Genomic DNA, 7,381 nt, shown 5'->3' on the forward strand with positions numbered 1-7,381 from the left:
TTTCAAAATAGTTCCATGGAAACTAAAAGAACAAGCTAGCAATGCCAAGTTAGGCATAGTAATTTCCCTTATCATGTCAGCCAATAAAAATACATTGAGAACATGAGCTTGTATATTCTCTATCCCTTTAGTCAGTGCTTCTGCCTTAGGAATGATCTGAAATGCTTCATCGTATAAGGTTCTATGTCTTTCTTCGTGGCATCATTCTTCCATGGCAGGTCATAATAAGTAATTTATTTTTGTGTGACTTTACTAACTTATGTTGGTAGTGACAAATTGTGCTCAGCAGGTGTGTAACTGCAGGCGCACGGCAACAAGGAGCAAGCCAGCTTCGATACAAATGCATCAACATCCATCTTCACACAACCTACCTCTTCCCATCAGGTTTAAGAAACAAATAGCCTACATCAGTTATCTAATCACAGAGTCAGTTTTATTGCCCAACTAGAGTTTGGTATCAAAGTGGGGAGGGTGTGACTTGCAGATCTGATCTCTTTGTCTGGAAGCACACTACAAATTGAAGCCGATTAGCCACGCAGGTCTGCTTATCTCTCCAGCAGCTTTCCTTGAAAAATGGGTTTGATTCTTACTAGCTGCCACAGAAAGACCAGGGGCCTCAAGTCAGGAGATGATTGATGAAGTGCTGGGAGTGCTTCAAGGGATGTAGTGCTGTTTCTGTTGACAGCAGAAGTTCTATAATGGACGAAGGAAACACTCGGCAGCCTGCCTTTGCTAGTGCACAGAGAAAAATAGGCTGGAAGTCATTTGCATATCTTACACTTTCTAAAGAAAACCTGTGCTTGTTACAGCATGTGTGGAATCTTGCTCTTTGATAGCTCTGCTTTCAAATATATTGCTCCAAAATACTTCGGCTTTAGGAGATTTGAACAGAGTCCTGGGTTAGTTCCACCCTCCATGTACTGTATGTATGTATCCAAGTTAACATTTGACACAAGAAAGTAAGTGATGATTCAGCAGAAGTGCAGTTGAATGGGGTGGGGAAAGGAGAGTCACATGTCCCTAGGCCACTGAGGGAAGGTGGAGCCTGCCGGTGAGGTGACCTCCCTGAAGAAGGTGAGATGGGCAAGGGACCTATCTTCACTTTTTGTCCCAGGGCCCATTCCAACCTTTCTATGCTCCTGTATCTCAGAATACAGCAGTGAACATTCCAAGCGAAAGAAGCTCTTCTAGGGGCTCTTGTAGCATTGCAGTGCTCACTAATGAAATGTATGCTGGGAATGGAGCTGTCAGCCTAAGGGAGGGGTGGGCTGAGCCTGAACACCTGGCCAGCCAGTCAGTCACATGGCCAGGAGGGAGAGCATACTTAATAAAGCTTACTTAAACATGATTGATTTGGGTTTATGAGGGAATGAACTATAAAAAAGTGGAATTGGATTGTTCTGTCATTTCTGATGCAAAGACCCATATAAAAGTATTTGTCTTCAGAGGAGGCTGCCCATTGCATCTTCCATGAGTCACTGCTCTGGGAGTGCCTCCTCCAGAGCAATAACCTAAATAGACACATAGGGAGGAAGTCCCTTTGGGGAAAAAAATCACTTGTATACATTCTGAAAGCAAACCTTTTGGCTTTAAAAGCATGCCTTCCATTTTAAATCGGGGGAAGGGGCATTTCAGCTTTCAAAAGCTTGAGGAACAGTAGGATCTGCACAGAAGATCTTGTATTCAATCCATGTGCTGAACCAAAGTTATGCAAACAAGATAATACTTTTCCTCCAAAACATTTCAGAATTAAAAGTCTAAAATATTAAGCTCTTTTGGAGCATGAAACAGAAAAAGGCTGTTCCCACAAGCAGCCAAGCCTGGGCTTGACTACTTGTGAGAACCACCGGATTCCATGAGGATCCTGGTACTGCTGTGCCACCAAACCTGTGCACCCTAACCCAGCTGGTGTGATCGTGTGTCTGCTTGGGCTGCTGCAGCCCAAGCAGACAGGATGATGGGCGCCTAGACCCCATCTCCCAGGGGAATCCCCCAATGTACTGTGCTCGAGGGATATCCAGAGGCCGGGACACAGCATCCCACCCTCTGGAGATCTGTGCTGCTTGGCACAGAATGGATCATCTGGGAAAGTGGTCCATGTTCGCAGCAACAGTTAATTCATCATCTGGAAAGAAGGAGAACTGGGGAGAAGGTCCCCCCACCCCCCAGTTGTGTGGAATACAAATACAAATATAATGAGTATTTATATACCGCTTTTCAACCAAAGTTCCCAGAATGGTTTACATAGAGAAATTAATTAATTAACTAAATGGCTGCCTGTCCCCAAAGGGCTCACAGTCTAAAAAAGAAACACAAGAAAGACACCAGCAACAGCCACTGGAGGGATGGTGATCTGGGATTGGATAGGGCAGGTTGTTCTCCCCCCTGCTAAATAAAGAGAATCACCACTTTTAAAAGGTGCCTCTTTGCTCAGTTAGCAGGCGGTAAGGCCTCAAAATATCACATGTGTCCTTTGGAAGCACAGACTTCAAGATTACAGGCACTTTCCTACCAGTAGATCTGTACTGCTGCTAGCAGAGGAAGTTGCGCCAATATTTGCATCTGGTGCTGCTCTGTAGCTGTCATCTGTAATTCCACGGCAGAAGATTAGTGCATGATTAGTACAAAAAGACTAGGCATTCAGATATTCTCCAATCTAGCTGGAAGTTATGGTGACCCTTTAAGTACTGTTGTGCTGCACATAGCAACATCAGCCATTGTCAGTGTGGGCTAGTGGACAAAATATTGGGTGTAGAAGACTGAGATAGAAATACTGGCTCAGCAACAAGTCATTGGGTAGTCTTTAGCAAGCCTCTGGCTGACATACTGTGCAGCATCTAGCAAGCATTGTGGGACCTGTGGGCAGAGGCGTAACAAGAATGGAGTGGGCTCAGAGAAAAATTTTTAGAATGCCCCCCGTCACTGCTTTCCTCTAAAATTTTAAAAAAATGATTCAAGGAAGCTCGGGTGGGAGTTGGGTGTGGGGGACATGTCTGCCCCACCCCCGAGGCAGGGGCCCCTGAGACAATGGTCTCCCCTTGTCCTATTATAGTTACACCCCTGACTGTGGGCCCTGGTGTGTGTTTGTAAAACTGTGTTCACACAGTTGCGCAAGAGCACTTTTATGCAAATGAAATAATGGTTGTCCATTGTACAACTTCATTCATGCAATGTTTGCATTTATGAAAGAGCACTCTTGTACAGCTGCATGAATGCAATTTTGCAAGCATGCAGTAGTTCCCACAATGCCTGCAGGATGCTGCTCAAAGTGGTGGTGGGGGACTAAGACCCCCTCCCTCCCTCCTCCCTCCCTCCAACAAACAGGATCCAGCAGAATATCAGACTTACCAGCAGCCAGAGAACTCTCTCAGCAAACCTTTTCCAGCCCCTCTTCCCTCTGCCAACAGCTACTAATCAAGTTGCTCCAGCTTCTGATCCCTAGTGGGTGGCTCCTGGCATCGGCCATTCAAAGAAGTAAAAAAATGGGTTGAAAATACTGCCTCTGAAGTCAAAAGGAACTGTATTTCCCCCCAACCATTTTTACTGTCTTTTGGAGTAGGGCCAGGCCAGCGCCCTCTAGCAATCAGACTGGCTGGGGCAGCTTGATGAGCAGGCTGTTCCAGCCAATAAGAGCAAAACAGGAAGTTAGGAGGAGGAAGTTCTCTGATCTGGAGAGTCCACTGTCTGCTGTAAGTCTGATCTTCCTGTGTTTGTTTTTGTTTGGGGGCAGGGAGGGAGCGAGGGAGAGAGAGAGAGGTGGGGTTTGGATGGCAAGTTTTGGAGAGAGTGAGAATGAGAGAAAGAGTAGAAAAGAAGCATGGTGTGTGAGAAAAAGATGCTTGGTGGGGGACGGTGAGAGAGCGTGAGTGAGAGCACAAGAGCCTTTCTTCCTCAGAAAAGAGGCTTGGGGAGGGGGTCTTGGTGTGTGTGTGAAGAAAAGAGAGAGTCTTGGTGAGAGAGGGGGACAGTGTGTGAGAGAAAAAGGCTTGGTGAGAGCAGGGGCTTGAGAGGGAGAAATAAAGAAAGAGAGGCTTGGTGAGAAAGAGAGAAAGAGAGGCTTGGTGAGATGAGGAATTGATGAGAGAGAGAAAATAGGGACTCGATGAGAGAGAAAATAGAGGTTTGGTGAGAGGGGGGCTTGATGAGAAAGAGAGGAAGGGGGCATGGCAAAGCTTGGCAAGAGAGAGAAGCCCACCTCTCACTGTCCCTGGCTGTGCCCATCACCTACCCTACCTAGCACACACACACTTATCTCAGGAGCCACCAGCCGCCACTGTGCTGCGCAGTATGTTGGCCAGTATCTCTCGGCATTCATTGCCCATTTTTAAAATATGACTGATAGTAACGTTGCATACTAAGAGAGGGTGTTTTGGAGACAACATCCATTATGTAGTAAAGCCCACATGTTCATATATTACACACAATGGCTGGCATAATGTGCAGTCTCAACAGGGATGGGAGGATATTGCAGTGCTGCTATTGTAGGCAAGGAAGCAGCAGCACTTCTGGCGAGGACTCTGGTTGTGCCACCAGCATTATTGTAGTTCCTCCCATAGTGGTGAACGGGAGAATTTAGAGTAATCCTGGTAGCACAACAGCATCGTCCCCAGTGTTGCTGCTGCCTCCACATCCACAGCAGCAGTATTGCTTTACCCTTCCATCTTTGTTGATGCATCATGTCTGCATAAGAACATAAGAACAGCCCTCCTGTATCAAGCCCAAGGCCCATCTAGACCAACATCCTGTTTCACAAAGTGGCTGAGTCAGCTTCAGGTTTCAGGGAACCCTTGGCAAATGACCCTTGATAGATCCCCTCCTTTGTGGGTGGGCCCTGAGAAAGTCGCTTCACCACCACCACGCAAAGGATCTGGGCACAGAGATGGTCTCAGGAATCAACAGTAGGCTCTTCTAAGGACCCTGTGTCCTCAGCAGTTGCCCATTGAAGCTGACCTCTGACACTGGCAGGGGCATAGCTAGGGGATGTGGGGCCCATGTTTGCCCCCTCTCCCTGGTGGCCCTTCAGACTGAGATAATGAAGAAAATAGGGAGGAGTCAAGCCTAGGGGGCCCTCAGGAACTGTGGGACCCGGGTTCTTTGAACCCATCTTTTCAATTACAGCTACACCCCTGGACACTGGTCCTGTATGGATGTCTGAAAGGGACTGACTGACTGACTGACTGACTGATTGATTGATTAAGTGCTGACAAATCAGTATCAACTCTTAGCGACCACATTGATAGATTCTTGCCAGGATGATCTGTCTTCAATTTGGCCTTCAATGTCTCTTAGTGGTGCATTCATTGTTGTCGTAATCGAGTCCATCCACCTTGCTGCTGATTGCCCTCTTCTTCTCTTTTCTTCAACTTTTCCCAGCATTATGGACTTTTCAAGGGAGCTGGGGTTTTGCATAATGTGTCCGAAGTATTATAGTTTGAGCCTGGTCATTTGTGCCTCTAGTGAAAATTCTGGATTGATTTGTTCTATGATCCATTTGTTTGTTTTCCTGGCTGTCCATGGTATCCTCAAAAGTCTTCTCCAGCACCAAAGTTCAAAAGCATCAATACATTTTCTATCTTAATTCTTCAAAGTCCAGCTTTCACATCCATAGAGTGTCACGGGGAAAACCACTGTCTGAACAATTCTAATCTTTGTAGGTATAGACACAGCATGGCATCAAAATATCCTTTCCAAGGCCTTCATTGCAACCCTACCAAGTGCTAGTCTGCGTATTTCTTGACTGTTGGATCCTTTACTGCTGATGATCAATCCTGAAAGGCAGAAGCTATCCACTACTTCAATGTCTTCATTATCAATTCTGAGGCTGAAAAGTATACTCCCTGATAAATGGCCCTTCCTGCTTCTAGCTGGGGCTCTATACAGAAGTGGTATGTGTTGATCCCAAAAAACACGGAAACATTTCTGAGTGGTACAGTTACCCATGGGTTCCATGCTGACCTTCTGCAAAGGCTGCCAGCAATTCCTTCTCCTACTACCCTAAATTTGCTGTTCATGAATGAACATTAAAAGGAAACCCAGAGTTGCTTGCTTATTAGTATCTTTGCCAGTGCTCAGTACTTTTATTTGCATATAGCAACTTCAGTTTAGTTCAATAAATAAGTCATGTGATACTACCTCTGTTAGCAACTGAATTTCAGACTGAACAATAACACTCTGATTGTATCAAATATAGAAGTACTGCAGAGCTAGGAAATTAAAGATGATTACTCCTTCCCCTCACCTTGAATATTCATGTCCATCTGACAAGAATGCAAGGCAGTTACCCATGGCAAATGTGTTGTGTGCTCAGATGACAAGAAGTAAGAGGCCTTTTTCCTCCAAGGATTCTCTGATCAGATGAATTACAAACATGGATGGCAGCTGTCACATATGCAGCCAAATGCTCTTTGATAAAAGAAATGGCAGTTGAGACCTTCAGATGCATTATGCATAAACAAGCGATCACCACCCTTAGGATGGATGAGCACAGATACATAGTTAATTGTCTTCAAAGTAGGCAATGAAGCTTGACCTGTTGTGTTGTATGCAATCAGACCTCTTAAATCCGTTCCTATTTTCATTGAATGTTCAATTCTTTCTTCACAAAACACTAGCTTTATATCTGCATGGTGAGTTTATATTTGAGGCCAAGCAATATGAAATGTGAACCAAGTCAGTATACTATCAAGAAATGGTTAATATTTTCCTCACAGATTAGACAATAATTGTGGAAGATTTCAGGGGTTACTGTCATGAAAAACAGCTGTACAATATTTAGAAGTGGGGAAAATATGAAACCAGTTATTAGGTTGTGTGTAGGAAAAAAAATGTTTGTATGTGGCTGAAAGCACCCAATTTTTGAATATTTGGAGAATGGGTAACAATTCTACTTTATTTGCATGCAGGATTCATTTTAATTTCATTCATTATACTTTTAAAAATAATTCTGGAAAACATATTAAAAAATAACCAGGAAGATGCAAGAGAGGTTAATCAGGTTTCATACTGAAAGAATCTCTGATGACATTCAGTAAAGAAGCCTAAATCTTGAGAATCTTCATTATGCAAACAATTTATTTTGGAATATATCTACTGTAGTCCAATGATATTTGAGATGTTTTCAGTTCTAATAGCCTTAGGAACATTTGCATGTGATACTGAGGGCTGAGAGAGGTACCTATAATTTCAAGTAAAGAAACTTAGTGTAAAAAATAAAAATAAAAATTGTTAATGTTTTTAATTAAAAATTAATTCTCATTTTTATTTACTTACAATTTTCAGTTATTTGAAGTACAGTGGTCCCTCGACTTACGTAATTAATCCATTCCGAACGCACGTTCGGAGGTCGAAATCTTCGTAAGTCGAAGAGCGCACCACGGAAGTC

The 7,381-nt window shown here is 44.0% G+C and overlaps 1 long non-coding RNA gene across 1 annotated transcript; it reads right to left on the bottom strand.

Annotated features, from left to right (window-relative positions):
• Positions 1-431: 431 nt before the first annotated feature.
• LOC128347643 (uncharacterized) lies at positions 432-3,561 on the bottom strand. The gene is made up of 3 exons (XR_008317636.1): positions 3,349-3,561; positions 2,513-2,586; positions 432-732 (listed from the first exon to the last, which is right to left on the bottom strand). It is a non-coding gene; the product is annotated as an uncharacterized LOC128347643 (long non-coding RNA).
• Between the last annotated feature and the right edge of the window lie 3,820 nt (positions 3,562-7,381).

The sequence above is a fragment of the Hemicordylus capensis genome, chromosome 2, assembly GCF_027244095.1.
Source record: "Hemicordylus capensis ecotype Gifberg chromosome 2, rHemCap1.1.pri, whole genome shotgun sequence".
In the NCBI taxonomy this organism is placed as follows: Eukaryota; Metazoa; Chordata; class Lepidosauria; order Squamata; family Cordylidae; genus Hemicordylus; species Hemicordylus capensis.